Below are 21,685 nucleotides of genomic sequence, written 5' to 3'. Positions count from 1 at the left end.
GCACAGGTGAGAGGATGTCTTTTCAATACAAGACGTGAAAATAAGCACAGGTCAGTCTTGTTGTGACCGCATCTGATGATGAAATGCCCATGGAAAAGAATTTAAAGAAAGCAACATAAAAGTGCTAATTCATTCAAAAGGAGAATTGCAGGGGTGCCTGGGTAGCTCAGTCAGTTTAGCACCCGACTCTTGGTTTCAGCTCCGATCGTGATCTTGCGGTTTGCAGGTTCGAGCCCCACGTCAGACTCGGCGCTGACAGTGTGGAGCCTGCTTAGGATTCTCTCTCTCTCTCTCTCTCTCTCTCTCTCTCTCTCTCTCCCTCCCTCCCTCCCTCCCAACCTCCCTCTCTCTCTGCCACATCCCTGCTCACGCTCTCGCTCGCTCAAACTAAATAAACCTAAAAAAATAAATAAATAAAGGGAACTGCGGGGCTGAAGCAGCTTAAGTGGGAAGATGAAAAACTGGATCAACGCTGGAAGGAAGAGCAAACAAAGGGTCTTCTATGCCAAGTGTGCACAAAACATTAAAGAGAAACAAGACAAATGCTTAAAATTTTAAAGGGGGCAAAAAAAAATTTTTTAAGGTAGCAATAAGAATTATGATGTCCCTCTACCTACTCTAACAAATGAGAACATTTTTAAAATTCCCTTATTTTAATTTGAATTTATTTGTGGAAAAAAACACATTTTCTATCATGAATTACTCCCTGTCATTCTTAGAAATCAAGTAACTGAGGAGCCTCTTTCTGTAGGAAACACATGAGCTGTCTGAATCGCCTTAGCTCAAGTTACCTTTCTAATTCAGATTTTTAAAATAGTTTTAACTATAAATATGCTCTGTGACACACACACACACGCACACACTCAAAAGATGAACCCTAACTCTTGGGGGTAGATAGATCTAAGAAATATGAGTATATGAAATATATTCTCCCAGGGTTTTTAGCGACGTAAACTGCAAAGAAAAGTGAGGAAAGCAATTGGGACAATTTGGACATAACATCCCTCACCTCTGCTTTGACATCAGCTCAGAAAAGCTCATTTACCTAGGGACCAGATCTTGGGTTTCCAGCACCATGCTCCAATAGAAGAACCAGAAGAAACGGCTGAGTTCAGGACTGGGGCAAAGAAGATGTAATACAAGCCTGGAGCACTTTGTAGTGCCAGCAAGTGAGGAAGTGCTCAAAAAACAAACAAACAAACAAACAAACAACCTATGGGAGTATTTTAGAAGGACACAGAAACAGAGCTCCCGTTGGCCAAAACTGGAAAATCCTGAGCAACAAAATACAGATATAGAATTATACCCATGAATCATATCCAATTATAACCATGAATCCATGAGTCCACATTGATATAATTACTAAATAAATACATGGGAGAAGAGAGAAATCACCTGTACAGACAAAAATCCAAAGAATTTAAGTCTACATTCCCGTCCCAAGGACGGGGAGGTTAACTCCCCACCACTTAGGTAGAATAATGTGTCAACGCTGGCTCACTAGCTGTGACAAATGTAGACAGTAGAAATACTGAAATTCTCTACACTATCTTTGCAATTGTCTCTAAATCTAAACTATTTTATAATAACCAATTTATTTTAGACCTAATTATCTTAATGATGCTGTATGAGACAGCTCCTCGATGATGCTGAATAAATTTGGTGTTACTGGACCAGGTACAAAAGACTAAGAACCAGGACTAAATGGAAAATGTAGTATTATGAAATCAAGCAATCCTTTATCAATAGAACTGATGATTGTGGTTGTAAAAAAATTTCAAACGATAAGTAAAGAAATGCCCTTTAAAACAGTGACTTCCAAAATTGGGATATGCATCAGATTTCTATTTATGTTTTTAATCAGCTGTATAATTCGTTACACAGTAATGAATGATTTCCATTCTAACAGTATAATTGCCTCCATTAGGTACTGAATTCTGACCATCTGCCAGGCACTATGCTAACCATCACATGTAATTTCACCTAATCCTTGCCAGAGCTTATGGAGCCATTGTAGAAAGGCTTCTTTGCCCAGAAGGCCACTTCTCATTGATTATGAGAAGCGCTCGTCATCAAATACCCATTACATACTAGGTAGTCAGTTAGGCACTCTACAAATGTTATCTCATTTCACCTTCCCGACGACCCCCGCAGGTACTACTGCGATCCCTAAGCTGCAAAGGTAACTTGTGTGCTCAGCTGGAAAGGACCTGAGCCAGAACTGGAGTCCTGGCCTCACCCCACGGCCCAGGGCCCCTGCACCCCCAGCCTGGTTGCTGGGACGTCTGCCCTCTCCCGGTGGCAGACACGGAGGAATACTCCCCCTGTGGAAGGAGGCCCCTACGGGCTGGAGAAAGAACGTGGGAACAGTTCGGAGATGTAGTACTCAGCCGAGCTGCGGGACTCGTATCTTTGCTGATGCCTTTTAACCACTCCACGTCGAAATTTCCTCACCTATAAAGGCGTTAGCCTGGCTAAGATACTGAGTCTCAATTCGGCTGGGGACCACAGTGTGACTACAATTTAAGTGAAAAAACAAAACGAAACAGAATAGTGAGGCTTTGCTTGCCCTACTTCTTTCTGCGTATAAAAGAAAAGGTCTAAGTCAAATCCTCTCCCCTTCAGGTAGCTACTTACCTTCCCTACCAAGTCCAAGAATTACACCCTGTCTTCCCTTAATTTACTGTCCTCTAATAGAGCACTCCTCAGATCAGGCTAGTGTTTCCACTTGTTTTGTGTAAATCTGCGTGTGTTTATACCTAAAACAGAGCCTGAAACTACCCCCTACAAGGACAGAAAAGCAAGCCTTTTAAATCAGAGAACGATAATTTGAAATTAACAATTAACTTTTTTTTCACTGAGAACAGGATTTTGTGTAAGAGAGGAGACAGAGGGCAACATAAAAATTTTAAGGTGTATTATCTTACTCACTTCCGTTTTTTTCTTTCTTGGGTCTTTGTTGTAGTGACTGGTTTATTTAGAGCTGAAAACACACATTAACTGTCCCATATGCTTCCCTGTGTGTGTAGCTGCGTCAGCGACACTATTAGCTCCTCCAGGACGTTAACTGTGCCATTCGTTCAACAGTGGCCCTACCGGGGGCGCCTGGGTGGCGCAGTCGGTTAAGCGTCCGACTTCAGCCAGGTCACGATCTCGCGGTCCGTGAGTTCGAGCCCCGCGTCGGGCTCTGGGCTGATGGCTCGGAGCCTGGAGCCTGTTTCCGATTCTGTGTCTCCCTCTCTCTCTGCCCCTCCCCCGTTCATGCTCTGTCTCTCTCTGTCCCAAAAATAAATAAAAAACGTTGAAAAAAAAAAATTAAAAAAAAAAAAAAAAAAAAAACAGTGGCCCTACCGGACAAGCGCTGTGCTAAGAGTTGAGGAAGAACACACGACTCAACGAGAGCGTCACCATTCCTGCCCTCCTGCAGCTTCCCATCTACAGAAAGAACTAGACACTTAGCACGTAAGTGCGCACACACCAGTGTTTTCGGTGCGATTCCCCCATTACGCTGTGAACGACCGCAGGCGGACGGGGTCCAGCCCCGAGAACTGGGACAGTTCCCGGCGACGATAAAGCAGACTTCTTTAAGAAGCAACATTTCAACCGAGATTCGAAAGCTCCGAAGGCCCCGACGGGACGAAGGAGAGGAGGAGCAGCTGAGACAGAGGAGCACGGGGCTCAGGAGGAACCGAAAGGCCGTGACGACCAGGCGCAGGGCGGGCAGAGTGAACGAGAGCCCCCGCAGGCGCAGGCGGCCGTCGGATTATGTCCTTCGTCCTAACAGGAACATGTAGCCGCGCGGGCGCTAAAGCGGGGAGGACATGAGCGAACCCACCTCCCTAAGCATCTCCCGCCCCACTGTGCGCTACTAGACAGACGCAGATACGCACCATCTTCTGGCACTACGTCGACTTTTTCACACACAAGGCTTCTCAACTATTCCATCACAGAGTCAACCTAAAGGGCTATTCTGTCCATGCTATTTCAACAAGCAAGACCGTTCCCCGGCTGGGAGCCCAAAGAGGAAAGAGAACTGCTCACCTGAGAGGAACGATGCCTTTAGGGATCGTGAAATCCTTAGAAATGGCCCCTTAACAACCAAGAGGTAAAACACTACCCAACACCAAAGACGTAATTAAAGATATATACACGTACACAAAGTTGTCTCGTGAAAAACATAATTTTCTTCTAATTAAAAACTATGTAAACTAGGAAAAAATGCAAATGGGTCTAAAACAATTTTAGAAGAAAAAAATAAAAGCTCCCATTTTTAATTATATAGCTTTCTTCACTCAAGAGAACATAATTGGTAACTGTGGTTGAATACATAAGGCCAACGTGAAATTTACTGGAAATGCAGAGCCTAGAAGTCTTGTTTGTGCCAAAAATAAACACCACCTACGGTTTCAGAAAAGAATGTCTCACAGTATACACTTAAATGCAACATGTACAAAAAATATAGGGAACGCAAAAAGAGTTAACGTATCAAAACTGTATTTTTGTTTAATTTTTTTTCTAACGTTTATTATTAAGAGACAGAGAGAAACAGACCATGAGCATGGGAGGGCCAGAGAGAGGGGGAGACACAGAATCCAAAGCAGGCTCCAGGCACTGAGCTGTCAGCACAGAGCCCGACGCAGGGCTCAAACTCACAAACCACAAGATCGTGACCTGAGCCGAAGTTGGACACTTAACTGACTGAGCCACCCGGGTGCCCCTTTTTAATTTTTATTTGAGAGGGACACAGAGAGAGAGAGTGAGCACTTGCTAACAGGGCAGAGGGGCAGAGGGAAAGAGAAACATTCCTAAGCAGGCTCCACACTCAGCACAGAGCCCAATGTAGGGCTCAATCCCACACTGAGGTCAGGGATTATGACCTGAGCCGAAATCAAGAGCTGGATGCTTAACCAGTTGTGTCGCCCAGGCACCCCAAAACTATATTACCTTATAGCTCAATCATCAGACCACGAATTCCCTGAAACTGAATGCAAATTTTTATTATGTGCATTTTTCAGAGGAGTCAAGAGTCTACGGTTTTGATCAGATTCTCAAATACAATCTATGACCCAAAAAAGGTAAAGAAGCAATGACCTAGAGAATATTTACCACACATTTAGCAGAGTTCTCTTTTCAAAATACCTCATCCTGACATGTACTAGACACTCAGAGGATGAGGTTTCAGAGGCATAACTAATTCAAAATCAATACTCAAGCTACAAGGGCACAGCCACACTAGCCAAGAACGGAGGAAAACCCCCTCCCAACCACAAATACTGGCTTCACACAAAACTGACTTAAAACTCACCTAATGGTCACGAAGTAAACCAAATAAGAAAATCATTTTCAATCTTTGGTGACACGCTGTTGTTTAGGTTTAGGATGACATGAACCTCCACACTCCCTGCAAAAGTGGTTAATTAAAATAACATTTAATTTTGTAACACAGTTAATTTAAGAATAAGTAAATCCTAGAGAAGAACTAGAGAACTACAGAAGAACAGGAGATTTAAGCAGTGATTTTTCCAGTGATGGTTGCCTTTGTGTTTATCCTTCCTGGGCCTCATCAAATTTTTTAAATCTATGGGTTTATAGTGCTCATCCAATTTGAAACATTTACAGTCATTATTTCTTCATCTTTTCCCTGTTTTCCCCCTTTCTTTCTTCTTTTAGGAACTTCAATTACACAATGCTGGCTGCTTGATACGTCCTCATGTGTCACTGTTGTTCTCTACATTTTTTCTGGTCTTTGTTCTCTCTGCACTACATCTTACAACACTGACATTGCTAGGTCCACAAGTTCAGTAATTTTTTTTCTATAGGGTCTGTTCCGTTGAAAATCCCACCTGGTGTATTTGTAATTTCAGATACTCTATTTTTCATCTCTTGAAGTTCCATGTGGTCTTTTTTATCTATTTATTTTTCTCCAATGTTCGTTCATGTTTTCCTTTAAACAGCTGAATTGCAACCATATTAACAATTCCTTCTTCTACTTCTATCATTTTTGAAATTTCTGGGATTGTTTCTATTGATTGTTTCTCTAGGTCAAGGGTCATCTTTTCGGGCTTATTGACATGTCTAGTAATTTTTGGTCACATGTTAGACATTATAATTTTATGCAACTGACTATCTGAATTTTGTTATCTTCCTTTAGAGACCATTTGGCATTTTCTTTCTTTCTTTTTTTTTTTTTTTTTTTCACAAGCTGTTATTTCTAATTCCACTTTATCCTGTCAAGGTTTGTTTTCAAGCTTGGGTAGGCTAATTCCAGACATGCTTTTACTCTAGGATTCTACTACTAAGATGTGAATCTTCCATATCTTTATTGCATGTCCCAGTGACCAACAAACAAGAACTTTTCACTTTGACCACTGGAAATTCAAATACCTCCAAGTCCCATGTGAACTCTGGGCACCTTTTGGCTCACAGTTCTCCAGTGGCTCTTTGCTTAACCTTGTAGAGTTTCTACTCTACACAAGCGCATCTTGTATTCAAACACTCAAGTCTTTGGTAGATTTCTGGAGTTCTTTTTCTATATCATTCCTTTCTCTACAGAACTCTGCCCTCAACTTCCAACCACTTCAGTCTCCCTGAACTCCAATCTGCCTCCTCAATTCAAGAAGACTACTCTGCTTTGCTGCGGATATTCCTGCCTGCACCACAGTCTAGAACGGTTTGCGGGCAGAAAACCAGGGTAATTACAGGGCTCTCTTCATTTGTTTCCCTTGTCTCAGGGAGGACAATCCCGTATAGCCCATTATCCAGTGTCTGAAAACAGTTGTTCTGTATTTACATTTATCCAAAGTATGATAGGAATAGTTTATTATATACCACTAAAAGGCGGTATATGTATAAATTTTTATTTTAAAAATTGCTCTGTGGATTATTTAGTGTTAAAACAAAATGGTACTCTATCTACTCTGTTTTACATATAAGGAAAAGCCGTACTTAACTTTCAAAGTGACTAATTTCACAACATAGCTAACTATTTTATGATAGGATCATACAGCAGTTACTTTAGGAAACAAAGAAGAGGGAAAATTTTGTTTAAAAACAAAGAAATTAATGTAAGAAGGGAAACATTTCATTTTATTGGTTAAAATATTTACAAATAGCCAAATCCAACCCATTTATTTTGTAGCAATTAAAACACTTTGTTTGTGTCCCAGTTTCTATAATTTACATAAGATCAAAGACTCTTTGTAAACCTAATTGCAGAAGGGAAGATAAAAGATCTAAAACAAGATTTAGCACACAAAGCTGGTATCACTTAAATATACGAATATTTTAAAAATGACATACTTTTCAACTATAGATGGCACCAGAACACCAAACAAATACATAGCATTTTTGGCAGTTTCTCATGTCTGCTTGTCAGAAAAACTATAAGTAGTTCTATTACTCTAATTTCTACTGCTGAGGGGAAAAAATCATTAACAGAAAAAAAAATGCCCCTAAATTTTTCTGACTTAGCTACAATCATCCAAACAAACTAATATATTAAGACAAGAAGCCACTCGATTTCTTTTTTTTTTTTTTATTTTTTAACATTTCTTTATTTTTGAGAGAGAGAAAGAGACAGAGTGTGAGCAGGGAAGGGGCAGAGAGAGGGAGACACAGAATCTGAAGCAGGTTCCGGGCTCTGAGCTGTCAGCAGAGAGCCCAATGCAGGGCTCGAACCCACGAACCATAAGACCACAACCTGAGCTGAAGTTGGACGCTTAACCGACTGAGCCACCCAGGCGCCCCAAGAAGCCACTCAATTTCTGAAAATCTATATTTAAATAAACAAATATATCCCTCTTCTACAAGAATAACTTTAACTATACTGAGTCTCAATACTTCCTTACAGCTTGATATTGTGTTGGTTAATCACTACTACTTTTGTTGATGTTTTTTTCACCTATGATTCTTTCCTCAGTGCCTACAGGACCTTTAATAAAGCAACATACTCCCATGATATATTGCATTACTAGAAACTTTTATTAACAGAGATAGAAATAATAAGGAACTGAGGTATCTTACAAAATATACTGAAAAAGTGTTGGCTACAGTTGGAAAATTCTTTTTAAAGAATCAATTTACCGCTTAAAGTGAAGCTGAATTAGTTACTTTAAAGCATCCTTGCAATAAATACTTACTAAAAGTTACTATATCCTAAGCATTATTCTAGGCACAGGGATACAAGGGGTTAGAAGATAAAGGTAACCAAAACAATCCCATAAAGACTACTGTTGAAGGACTCACCTTCCCGATTTCCTGTTGCAATTACTACAAAAGTAACAATAATTAAGACAGTGTGGTTATGGCATATGATAGGTACATAGATCAATGGAACAGAACGGAGTGTCCAGATATAAACTTAACGGACTTTTGACAAAAGTGCCTAGACCTTCAATGGGGAAAGAAGAGCCTTTTCAGCAAATGGTGCTCGGATAAACAGATAACCACATACAAAAGAACGAAGATGCACCCTTAACTCACACTATATACAAAAATCAATTCAAAATGCATCAAAGATCTAAATGTAAGAGCTAAAATTATAAAACTCTTACACAAAAACTGGGGTAAATTTGTAGGACCTCAGATTTGGCAATGGATCCTTAGATATGGACTCAAAAGCATGAGCAACAAAGGAAAAAAATAAATAAATTAGACTTCATCAAAATTTAAAATGTTTGTGCATCAAAGGGCACTATCAAGAAAGTGAATAAGATAATCTACAGAACGAGAGAAAATATTTGCTAATCATATATCTGATAAGGGACACATCGAAAATATACAAAGAACTCTTATAACTCAATAATAAAAAGACAGAGAACCCAATTTAAAAATGGAGATAGGATCTGAATAGACACTTCTCTAAAGAAGATATGTAAATGGCTAACAAGCATCTGAAAAGATGCTCACCACCATTAGGAAAATGTAAATCAAAACCAAAAGATGGCATTTGATACCCAATAGGATAGTTATAATCAACAAGTTAGATAATTACAAGTGTGGGCCAGGAGGTGAAGAAATCAGAACTCTCGTAAGCTGCTAGTGGGAATGTTAAATGGTGCAGTCACACTGGAAAACATACGATGGAACAGTTGCAATCCTAAGTATTTACCCAAGAAAAATGAAAACACGTGTCCACACAAACACTTGTGCATGAATGTTTATAGCAGCATTATTCATAATGCCAAAAGGTGGAAACAACTCAATGTTAATCAAATGATGAATGGATAAACAAAATATATTCAATCCTTTAAAAGGAATATTATTCAGCCGTATAAAGGAATTAAGACTGATACATGGCATAACATGGATGAAACTTGAAAACATTATGCTATGTGAAAGAAGTCAATCACAAAAGACCACATGTTGTATCTTTCAATTTATATAAAATGTTTAGAACAGTCAAATATCCAGAGACAGAAAGCAGATTAATGGTTACTTAGGGTTGAAGGGCATGGGGATTTGAGGGTGGCAACAGCTAAAGGGTGCAGAGTTTCTTTTTGAGGTGATTAAAATGCTCTAAAATTGAGTGTGGTAGTGGTTACATATACATTCACAGATGTATTAAACCGTGAAAGTATTAAACCAATTGATGTGGACACTTCAGATAGGTGAATTATATGGTATATGAATTATATCTCAATAAAGCTACTTTATTTCTTATGCTTTTTTTTTCCCCTTGGGGTTGGGGGGGAACACCTGGATGTGAATCAGAGACTTCCTGATGCACAGAAAGCTATTTAAAAAACAAAACAAAACAATAAAAGCAAGATCCCTACTCCTATAGTTCTCTTATGCTCCATGTAAATTACAACTCTGACTACTTTCTGATAACTTAGATGTGCAATGCTTTCGATAGTCCAGAATTCAAATATACATACACTAAGGTTAGTACAAGCTTTTAGCACCTTAATACCAAGAAAGTCTATCTCACCTGTTCATTTCTTAAAGAAACTGTGAATAGTAATAAATTTGGAAAACTGTATGGTACAGATCTCCACATACCAAATTAACTCATTTAATCACTTATTCAAATTCTTAAAAAAAAAAAAAAAATGAAAAAGCACTAGCAAACTAGCAGGATCTGAGAGGAAGGCAATCGAATATTTCTACTAAAACAAGGGAAGCTGGGATATTACGACAGGTTCTACATTAACTCTCACTCAAATACCATTTCCAGGAACAAAGCTCTTACCAGGCATGTAACATACAGTACCAGTGATGCAAAAAGCAGTAGAAATATAAGCCTAAAAGAAAGGGTACTCCTGTGTCTTTTTATTAGTTCACTAGTTCTCAGAAAATGAGTGCATACAGAGAATCCAGAGGAAAAGGTGCCAAGAACCAGTGAAATTTACTGAAGTGGTTATCAGTGATAATTCATCGAATTAACTCTTATTCATTCCATCGACAGTTAGGACCTACTATGTGCACAACTTACTGCAAGAAGGTTTCCAATGATGTAAAAATACATAAAGCCCATATTATAAGCTCCTTTACAGCTTGCATGTAGCCTACAGTAATCTTCCAGAAAATATCACAGAAAATGATATTTATGTTATAAACACTTATTTATATATTATAAATATTTATGTTATGTTATAAATATTTACAAATAAATAAATATTTATGTTATTTTTCCAGAAAATGGGTCTAAAATTATTTTCCCTTAATTTCATGTGTTGGACTCTCTAGCTTTAATAAATGGAAGAAAACTTAAAGACTTAACTATGTGGGGGCACCTGGGTGGCTCCATCGGTTAAGCATCAACTTCGGCTCAGGTCATGATCTCACAGTTCGTGAGTTTGAGCCTCACGCCGGGCTCTGTGCTGACAGCTAGGAGTCTGGAGCCTGCTTCGGATTCTGTGACTCCCTCTCTCTCTGCCCCTCCCCCCGGCTCAGACTCTGTCTCTGTCTCTCTCAAAAATAAATAAAACGTTAAAAAAAATAAAAATAAATAAACATTAAAAAAATTTTTTTAGGATTTAACTGTGCGAACATTTAAAACGCTAATATATTTTTAAAAAACTAAGCCATATTAAAAGCTAAAATGGAGAAAAAGAACACATTGTCCTTAATTTATAAAAGGCTCACTAAATCTGGCAAGAAAAACCCTAAGACATCAACAGGAAAATAAGCAAAGAATGCAAAAAGATAATTCACAAAACAAATTTAAATAGCAATAAAACATGAAAACAGTTCCACCTACACCAGTAACCAGACACTCGGATTAAAACCAGATAACCCCGTCTGACCTATTAAATTAGTAAAGGCTTCTTACAATACTCAGAGCTACAAAGGGCAAAGTACAGTAAGTACTATTTGTGGCCCACTGTACATTTGTACCATCTTTCCAAAAGCAAATGTTTAACAATAGATATTAAAAATCTTAAAAGTGCTCAAAAGACTCCTTTTGAATCCTACATTCAGAAGTTAATTTTACAAGAGCACCCAGACTGCAGTCCTATCTAAAACAGAAACTGGTAATAACTTAAATAGGTTATGGTATAACCATAAAAAGGAATATGATGGAGCCATTTAAAAACGATGTTTTAATATTTTTACTGACATGGCAATCGCTCACAATACATTCAGATAACACAACATGCCCACCTCAGCCTAAAGAGACCTCTTCCCATTCCTGCATAATGTATTTGGCAGTTAATCATCCTTGTGGTATTCTTGCTAAAACAAGCTATTGTTTAGATCCTTCGCCATGTCCTTTCACATCTATGCCTAAGGAAACAGCACATAAGATAGAGAACCATAGACTCTGAAGCGTAACAAATACAGATGAGTCCCAGCTGCAGGTATTCTCACCTAATCTGTCTCTTAAAGTCTCATTTTGCTCATCTGAAAAATGCACATCTATTTTACAAGCTTGTTGTCATCGTTACGTAAAACAGCAGGTTATAGCACTCAAATGACGGCACACGAGTAGATGCAGGTGTAAATTTATCACCATTTCTGCACCAGACTATGAATTATCAAATTTCCGTTATTTTATCTCTTCTCCTTAACTAGATTATGAATCCCCTGAAGGCAAGGCACATTTTACATTATGCTTATTATGTAATAAAACTACTATCCGTCTGGGGGAGTGTGGGGATATTCACAAGTGGAGTGCCTTCGGGAAGGACTCCAGCGGAAAAGGCAGGAAGGAGCAGCTGACACACAGGAAACGATCTAGGAGAGGCGAGAAGCTGGGGAAGAACACAGCGCACTGAGGAACTGGGAAGATGGTCAGTGTGAATGCAGATTCTGAATTCTAAGAGGCAAGGAGTTCAGCGGGTCTATTTGGCCTGGACCGCCAGCACCAGCCTGAAATTTGGCTGCTGCTGAAGGGCAAACGTGTGGGGACGCACCGTAAGGTCTCTTCACCAGTGCGATTAACTGAAATGTGTGGCCTCCCTGATTCTAGCTCAATCTGAAGGTGGGGAGATTTCTAACTCACAAAGCTCCCTGGGGCTAATCAAGGCCCGTAGAGGGCCTGGTCATCAGGTCAAGCCATGTCTTCATTTTATCCACCACCCGCCGCCCCATGGTCTGGCCTATCACTGCCTGACACTTAATTCATGAGCCGGGCTCAAGGGAGATTAATAAACGGTACAGGGTATTTAATAGTCAAAACGGGATGGGGACACAAACTACTACTGACTACCTGTCACTACAGTTAAGGTGGGCTTCTTAAATCTACTGCACAGAGTCAGGCCAGCCAGTCTCCCTTTTTAGAAATCATTCCTCAATACGCACATATTCCTTTTGGTTTCCTGTTCAGTAACCTCTGGATATTCAAAGAGCCAAGCAAAACTCTTTTACAAAGTAAAAACTCAGCTCTGAAGTTGAACTTCACGGCAGACGTTTGTGATATTTCCAGAAGAATTTCTCCTCAATTTACTTCCGACATCCTACTTCATCAGATAAGTGAGTGTAATCAAACAACTTCTAAATTATTTATTTTAGTTCAAGACATGATTTCCAAAATTAAGTGTGTGACTGGGGGCGGGGGAAGAGGTGTTGAAAGGCAACCAAACAATAAGAGGTTGCCACCATTTTGCTTTGCCAAGTAAAAGATACAGAAAATACATAAAATCTACTGCCACCATCATCTCCAAAAACATACAATTTAGCCTGGAAAATAAGTGTAATTTTATAGAAAAACATCACCACCCTATCATTTTATCAATTCACTGCAGGCTGATAATTTGAGCACCTGTTTGGGAACCTCTCACTAAAGGAGTTTATTTGACATATGCTGCCAAAAAAACTTTCCTTAAAAGCATTTTCCTTTATAATTCTTCGTAAGACTTTCCTTGTATAAACCTGTTGGGACACTGACTGCTCCTGTGAGTCAGGAAGCGTGTTGGTACCCACCTCTCCCCACTCGTTTGTGCCCCCCCACCCCCGCCAATGCTCTCACCCTTCTCTTTGGGGCTCTCCTCACTTACTCCCCGACAAGCACTCCTGGAATCACACATCCACGAGGTGTCTAAGCAAAGTCACCAGTGTCAGAGTTCTCACTCTGACAGCTGCCTTAGGATCCTCCAAGGAGCATCCACTCCAAACACCCCAAGGAGTAAGAGGCACAAAAAGCATAATCAAAGCCACACCAAAGGACAACCTCATAGCCTTCGATGAACATAACTCAAAAGTTCCAGAGCAGAGAAGTCAGAGTTGCACAAAATGCTCTGTATCAGACACCCATATGTGGCAAGATAAGTTCTCTTCGAAACTGTCCAAATATTTAAACTGTTAGTGGTTGAGTACTTAACAAGGATTAAAAACAGCCATACAGCAAAGTGATTAATGGTATGATCCTAAGCCTCGACTGAATAGTATCGTCAAGCTTATCTACTCTACCTAAAAGAAAATAAAGGGGTAGGCAATTATACGATTAGATGGGCTAAGGACTAAGGAGAAAAAAGAAATGTAATAGATCAAAATGACTTTTATTTAAAGCTGCCTACTTGAAAAAACTAATACATATTGGTTTAACCTAAGAAATGTTAAAAAAAAAAAAAAAAGCCTAAAATAAAGATAACTTCTAATCGAATGTTACTTGAGTCTAGTTATCAAATACTACTTGAGACTGTTTACTATGCAACTACTTTCAGAAATGTTTTTATAACTGGTCACAAACCAAAAAGTACTATAAGGACAGTATTATCCTGTATCAGGATACAGTCTTATGAGGTCCCAATACAACCACATACAAATGTATTCATTCATTTACCAAACACATCCTGGGCATCTCATGTAGTTGACACAGAACTAGACAGTTCAGGGATAAAAAGAATGTCTAAGATGATAGTTACTACCCTCAAGTAGTTCACAGTCAAGAAGAAAGATATATGAATAATTTTTAAGACACAAAAGGAAGAAACGTAAGTAACCAATTGACATAGTTAAACCTCACAAGTAATCAAAACACTAACAAAGACTTAAAAATAATCACTGTAGGGGCGCCTGGTGGTGGCTCAGTTGGTTAAGTGTCGACTTTGGCTCAGGTCATGATCCCACGGTTTTTGAGTTTGGGCCTGCGTCGGGCTCCGTGCTGACAGCTCAGAGCCTGGAGCCTGCTTCAGATTCTGTATCTCCCTCTCTCTCTGTCCCTCTCCCACATGCACTCTGTCTCTCTCAAAAATGAATAAACATTAAAAAAAATTTTTTTTAATGATCATTGTAATGGCAAGACAAAGCTCACAGGTTCCTAGTGAAAATTAACACAAATTTTATTTTTATTTATTTTGAGAAAAATAGAAAGCAAGCAGGGGAGAGGCAGAGGGAGAGAGGGAGACATTCTGTGCTAACAGCTAACAGTGCACAGCCTGATGCAGGGCTCAAGCCCACAAACTGTGAGATCGTGATCTGAGCCAAAATCAAGAGTCAGCCGCTTAACTGACCGAGCCACCCAGGCACCCCGAACACAAGTTTTCTGAAGAGCATTTGGCAATATACATCAAAGATCTTTAAAATTATACAAACCTTAAAAGATGGAAGCAACCCAAGTGTTCGCGGACAGATGAATGGACAAACGAAATGTGGTATATACATACAAGGGAATATTATTCAGCCTTAAAAAGGAAGTTCTGACATGCTGTGACGCGGATGACGCTTGAGGACGTTATGCTAAGTGAAACAATCTAGTCACAAAAAAGTCAAATGCTGTATGACTGCACTTACATGAGGAACCTGGAAGAGACAAGCAGACAAGACAGTAGAATGGGGGTTCCAGGGACCAGAGGGGTGGGAAGGGGGGGTGGGAAGCTGTTATTTAATGAGCAGAGTCTCACTTTTACAAGATGAAAAGAGTTCTAGAGACTTGATGCACAGCAGTGTGAATGAATGGACATAAAGCCCTACTGAACTGCACACTTAAAGACGGTTACTATGGCTGAGGCACCTGGGTGGCTCAGTCAGTTAAGCATCCAACTTCGGCTCAGGTCATGATATCATGGTTCGTGGGTTCAGGCCCCGCTTCAGGCTCTGTGCTGACAGCTCAGAGCCTGGAGCTTGCTTCGGATTCTCTCTCTCTCTCTCTCTCTCTCTGCCCCTCCCCTGCTCTCACTCTGTCTCTGTCTCTCAAAAGTAAGTAAAAGCATTTTTTTTTTAATTTAAAAAGAGATGGTTACTATGGTTAAAAAATAATGAATACATACACTGTGATATATCCACACAACAGAATATTTTACATATTTTACAGCAACAAGAGTAAAAGAACCAAGACTACCCAAAACAAACCACACAGGTGAATTTCACAAAACATCGTATTGCGTGAAAGCTGGAAAATATCAGCAAGTGTCCAGGTAATGGGGAGAGGCAGAAAAGTGGCTGTGTTGGGGCCAGAGAGGATTTCTAGGAGGCTGCTCACGGTCTACTTCTTCACCTGGGTGATCTCACATCAGAGCACGTGCACTGCTGGATAATTTATCAGGCTACCCATTTCACACATACACAAGTATTTGTATTACATTATACAACAAGAAATACTATTAAAAAACTTAAAAAGGGGCGCCTGGGTGGCGCAGTCGGTTAAGCGTCCGACTTCAGCCAGGTCACGATCTCACGGTCCGTGAGTTCGAGCCCCGCGTCAGGCTCTGGGCTGATGGCTCGGAGCCTGGAGCCTGTTTCCGATTCTGTGTCTCCCTCTCTCTCTGCCCCTCCCCCGTTCATGCTCTGTCTCTCTCTGTCCCAAAAATAAATAAAAAACGTTGAAAAAAAAAAAAAAAAAACCTTAAAAAAAAAACAAACCTGAAGAACTTACCAGGTCCTACCTAATGGGTCAACTGGCCTCTATTTCATCTCTGTATTATCAAATTCTGCCAACAGCCTGTACCGTTGCCTCCATTATATATAAACTCACTATGTAAAATTCTGTATTTAAAGGATAGCAGACTGTAACTAAAGAATATAAAAGCATATTTTTTGATACAGCAATTACATTTTCAGAATTTTATCCTAATAAAACATCCTGGACACACATAAAGATTGAGCTAAAAAGGGGCGTCTTGGTGGCTCAGTCAGTTAAGTGCCGACTCGATTTCAGCTCAGGTTGTGATCTCACGGTTCGTGAGACGGGGCCCCACGTCGGGCTCTGTGCTGACGGCACCGAGCCTGCTTGGGATTCTCTCGCCTCTCTGCCCCACCCCCCTCACATGTGCACACACTCGCTCGCTCTCGCTCTCAAAATAAATAAACTTTAAAAAAAAAAAAAAAGATTGAGCTAAAAAGAATGCCCATAACGTTGTTTATAATAGGAAAAGAAATGGAAACACCCTAAAAGTCCAAGAAAGGACTGGTTAAATTAAGATCACCAACAGCCTCTTGGAATAGAAACATCAGAGAACTGAGTCAGCATCCAGTTGGCTACACAACCAAAGTTCCCACTGGTAGACTGAGATTATTCAAATTTTCTGTAATAAAAATTAACTACATCCCACTTTCTTTCTACCCCATCCCACTTCCTTTATACTCTTCGTGAATTTATCAGAATCATGTAGAAGCCAGCAGCTTCCTCTGTATATACACCACCACATATATCACATCAAGTTTAAAAACAAGGGGAGTCAAGACCTTCCCCTATTTCACTGATTTTAAAACATGCATTTTCCACATCTTAACATTTCTGATATTACACTACTTCCTACAATGATATAAAAAGCACTGTGCCATAGTTTAATTGCAGTATTTTTTCCCTTGTGATATATAAAATTATAGTGCATCTGACAATCAAGGGCATCTTATATTTGATGAAATACTATTTAGAAGTTCACTTCAGTAAGTTAAATGAACATTAGGCAGCCAAAAATGAAGTCTATCCAAGAGCAAAAGCACGTGAATAAATATGAACCAAAGCAATTTTTTAAAAAGAAAAAAAAATTTCTTTAGAGTTTTTTTAGAGCCTGTAAAAGTTATGTCCAGATATTCACAATTAAGTAAATTACTTCAAATTACTTGACGCAAATGAAGATACTCAATGTTATAAATAAAACACGGTGAGCTGGGCACTTACACATAACACTTGTGAAAGCTGTTCAGTTTCATCTGAGCTCTGTGCTCCTGGATGAGAACGATCAGTAAGAAACCCTCCACCCTTTTGTGGTCCAAGAAATGGCTAACCTGAGGGGCCACCATGTCCTTGCCTATTAGAGACCCACCTCTATCTTCCTCTATGATTTCCATGTTTCATAAAACAAGCTTTCTCCCTCCTCTTTGAGACACTCTCCATTAATGAACATTCCCATACTGTAACTGCCTGAACTGTTCTTCATTGTTTAAGAAAGCAAAAGTTTCTCGTGCAGGAAAGGTCCTTTACAATCAATCATGTTACGCCCATGTTCACTTTTTTTAAAAATTTTATTTATTTATTTAGAGGGCGGGGAGAGAGCATCACACAAGCTGGGCAGGGGCAGAGAGAGAGGGAGAGAGAGAATCCCAAGCAGGCCCCACCCAGTGCAGGGCTCAATCTCACAAACCTCGAGATCATGACCTAAGCTGAAACTGAGTCACCCAGGCACCCCCTATGTTTACTTTGAAAATCTTTATTGTTACTTTGGTTAAATATATACTCAAGCATCACTTCTTGGTAAGCCATAATCCTATCTTAACCAAAGTGTTCAGAACTCCTGACAACTTTCTATACTTGCCTTCCCAAAATTAAATCCTAAATAGTATATTTTTTTACACCTATAACTGTCTTTGAGATTTCCCACAGGGGCCTTGGAAAATCACAAAGGATTTGGTTTTTCTTCTTGTAAAAGGAGAGGTGCTAGAAATAATAAGATTTATTTGATGTGTCACTATGTTGATGAGTTACGAAATCAGAGGAGATGCTTAGGTTAAATTCGTCTGGGTAAGATGTCATAGTATTTCAAAAATGGCCTGCTGTAGGAGAAGTTCTTACAGAATTATCAATGCCCTCACTGTCCACGACACGCTTAGATCAGAGTGCTGGACCTACTTTGCTGGATATTAGACAACAGCCATATTCAGGCATAATTCAGGTATGTTTTTTATATTGTTCACTTAGTCCCGAGTTATTTTTTTTAATTTTTTAAATGTTTATTTATGAGAGAAAGACAGAGAGACAGAGCAGTAGTGGGGGAGGGGCAAAGAGAGGTGGAGACACAGAATCTGAAGCAGGCTCTAGGCTCTGACATGGGGCTCGAACTCAGACCATGAGATCATGACCTGAGCCAAAGTTGGACGCTTAACTGACTGAGCCACCCAGGCTCCCCTGTCCCAAGTTCTTTAATTTGAATCTAGGATTATCTGGGCCAGTGGCTCTCAAATGGAAATTCATTATCACTTACCTGTGGAATTTTATAAATACACATAGATGTTTAAGACCTGTTCCAGATTTACAGAATCTCTTTACTTGGTATTCTTGATATAGTCTTGGAATATTCTAACTGTATATTTAGTATATTGTTGGTATATTATTATATCTGGACTATTATATGTTACCTGTGAAGATCGTTTTTCTCTATAAAGATTATATGTTTTCCGTTTTCATAAATTAGACATAATATCCACTCTTTCTTGACAGGAAAGTTAACCATTATGTTTATAAATATTTTATCTAAAGATTTTTGGACTGACTTTTATCTTGTTTTGCATGTCACAGAAACAACCAAATTTTCTTATCCATTGCCTCAATCTTATCATGAATCCCCACTAGATCTTACACTTTTGAAACTTAGCAGTGATAAATTAACCAGAGTCATGTCAAGTTTCCCATCACCTACAGATAGGTTTTTGTTATACTCTGCCATTTCCCAGAAAGCACTTGCAATCGGCTATAGGCCTGAGTGCCTATCTTCAACAAAGAAGGGCTGTCCCAAAGCTTGGGGAAAAGGACTGTGCCAGGTACTTTTGGGTACAGGCTTCTGATGGCATGTTTCAACAGCTCTAAGACCATACCAGTGGACTGAGTCAGGATTTCTGAACTCCAGTCGAGAAGATGGATTCATAAAACTACTAAGTAAACAGCAAGCAGAAGCAGAACTGCCTAGAACTGAATGCACTGATGAAGGATGACTACGGCTTTTGTTTAGAAGACTGTTAGTGAACTAATGTCTCATTGTCCCACTATATAAGAAACCTCTTTTCTCTTAACTATCTATAACTCATAATTTTGTAAACTATGCTTTTGTAACTGAGATTATCCAGTGCATTTTGTCTTTCACATCAGTATGAGTAAAACAACCGAGTACCTTCTAAAAGGAAACGTGGCGACGTCTCAAGAGTCTTAAAACTCTAAATATCTTACGACCTAGTGATCTATGTTAAAGAAATAATCTAAAATACTTAAAAGTTTACATAAAGATTTTTATCAAGTCATTAACAGGAAGTGGAAACATGTATTATAAAACAATTCAAGAATAACTGGGGCGCCTGCGTGGCTCAGTCGGTTAAGCAACCAACTTCGGCTCAGGTCATGATCTCACGGTTTGTGAGTTTAAGCCTGCATGGGGCTCTGTGCTGACAGCTCAGAGCCTGGAGCTGCTTCAGATTCTGTGTCTCCCTCTCTCTCTGCTCCTCCCGTGCTCACACTCTGTCTCTGTCCCTCAAAAATAAGATAAAACATTAAAAAAATTATTTTAATGAAAAAAAGAACAATTCAATTATGGCATATACATAAAGAGGAATACTCTGTCATTAAATATGTTTACAACATAAGAGGGTGCTCATGATATGGTAGCTTTTGAAGATAAACTGTATGGAGAAAAAAATGTGTGTGTATATATGTATATATGTATTTATGTATGTGTGTCACACACACACATAGACACCACACACATAGATAAACCCAGGAAATAAATGCTAAAATGTTAATGGTAACTATATTTAGGTGGTAAGATTATGATGGGTTACTTTCTTCTTTATACTTTTCAGATTTTTCAGACACAATAGATATGCAGCTTTTATAATCAGTGAGATATCTGGCTGATTAAGTTAGTTTTATTAATCAAATTGTATTTGTTTTTCTGAGGAAGCAGCTAGATCGATCTGAAAAATATTACTTTTGAATACAGCATACAGCATTTTAAAAAATGAACAGTACTGGGGGCATCTCAGCGGCTCAGTCAGTTAAGCGTCTGACTCTTGATTTCCGCTCAGGTCTTGATCTCGTGGTCTGTGGGATCGAGCCCCACGCTGGGCTCTGTGCTGACAGTGAGGAGCCTGCTTGGGATGCTCTCTCTCCCCCTCTCTGCCCTTCCCCACCTCTCTAAATAAACTTAAAAAAAAAAAAAAAAAGACTAATATTGACCTAAGTTATAGACATGTCAAGTTAAATAAACAACTAAAAAGAACTTCAAAAAAAAAGACTGAGCTGTGCCTACTAACCTAAACAAGTTACTCAATCAGTAGCAAAAAATTTGTGATTCCAAGACCATGGTTTAAGACCCTCTGAAGGACAGTCAGAATCCCAAACACCTTTAGGAATAATACGCTAAATAAATCAAATAAGTGAAGCAAAAGAAAGAATTTTAAAAAATCAGGTCCCCAAATCCTTTTTCTCCCTTCTTTGACTTCTGCAGACATAGAAAAAACAAATGTTTCCTGAAATGCAGATGATTGCAGTTATTTTTAAAAGTAGCTAGTCCCTAAGCCATTTGTGATGGCTTTTTAAGAAAATTAATTACAGTGGACTTCCCCTTTTTTCATTTTAAACCAAAAAGGAAGAAGAGAACTGTAACCATGATACCTAGTATATACGGAGCACTTTATGTAAAAAGGCCATTATTTCATTGAATCTTAACGTAGCAAGTAGGTGCTACTACTCTTCCGTTTTTCAAATGAGGAACTGAGTCTGAGGGAGGTTATATAACAACCCAAGAGCAGACAGCTAACAATCAAAGGTAAGATTCAAAGCCTATCTAATACCAAATTCCCACTCTAACCAACATATTCACTGTCGCCTGCGTCCAACAGGTATCAGGGAAACCTACTAACCTTTAGATGCAGTACCAGGAAGTAGGATATAAAAGTCAACAAAACCATGTCCCTGCCCGCACGGGGCTTAACGTTAGGGGAAGGCAAGGCACAATGAGCAAACCTGCTCACAGATATCTCATTACAAAACGCGACACACGCTGCGGTGGCCAAGTACAAGGGCTATGCGGGCTTGTCACAAAAGGACCTAATTTAACCTAAGGGACAGGAGGAGGGGGCCAAGGAAAGGTTG

At 39.4% G+C, this 21,685-nt stretch overlaps 1 protein-coding gene across 7 annotated transcripts in view; it reads right to left on the bottom strand.

The window, feature by feature from the left end:
- Positions 1-21,685, bottom strand: part of MAP3K4 (mitogen-activated protein kinase kinase kinase 4) — a 112,718-nt gene that overhangs the window by 82,307 nt on the left and 8,726 nt on the right. For 6 of the 7 annotated variants that reach the window (XM_042940232.1, XM_042940234.1, XM_042940235.1 and 3 more), the window contains exon 1: positions 5,306-7,081. The exons of the other annotated variant lie outside the window; for it this stretch is intronic. The gene's annotated coding sequence lies outside the window, so the exon portion shown is untranslated. Of the gene's footprint in view, positions 1-5,305; positions 7,082-21,685 lie in introns of those variants that run through there. 7 annotated transcript variants of the gene reach the window in all.

Source organism: Panthera leo, chromosome B2, assembly GCF_018350215.1.
Source record: "Panthera leo isolate Ple1 chromosome B2, P.leo_Ple1_pat1.1, whole genome shotgun sequence".
In the NCBI taxonomy this organism is placed as follows: Eukaryota; Metazoa; Chordata; class Mammalia; order Carnivora; family Felidae; genus Panthera; species Panthera leo.
The sequence above is the reverse complement of the archived record's forward strand: the minus strand, read 5'-3'. Positions and strand labels throughout refer to the sequence as shown.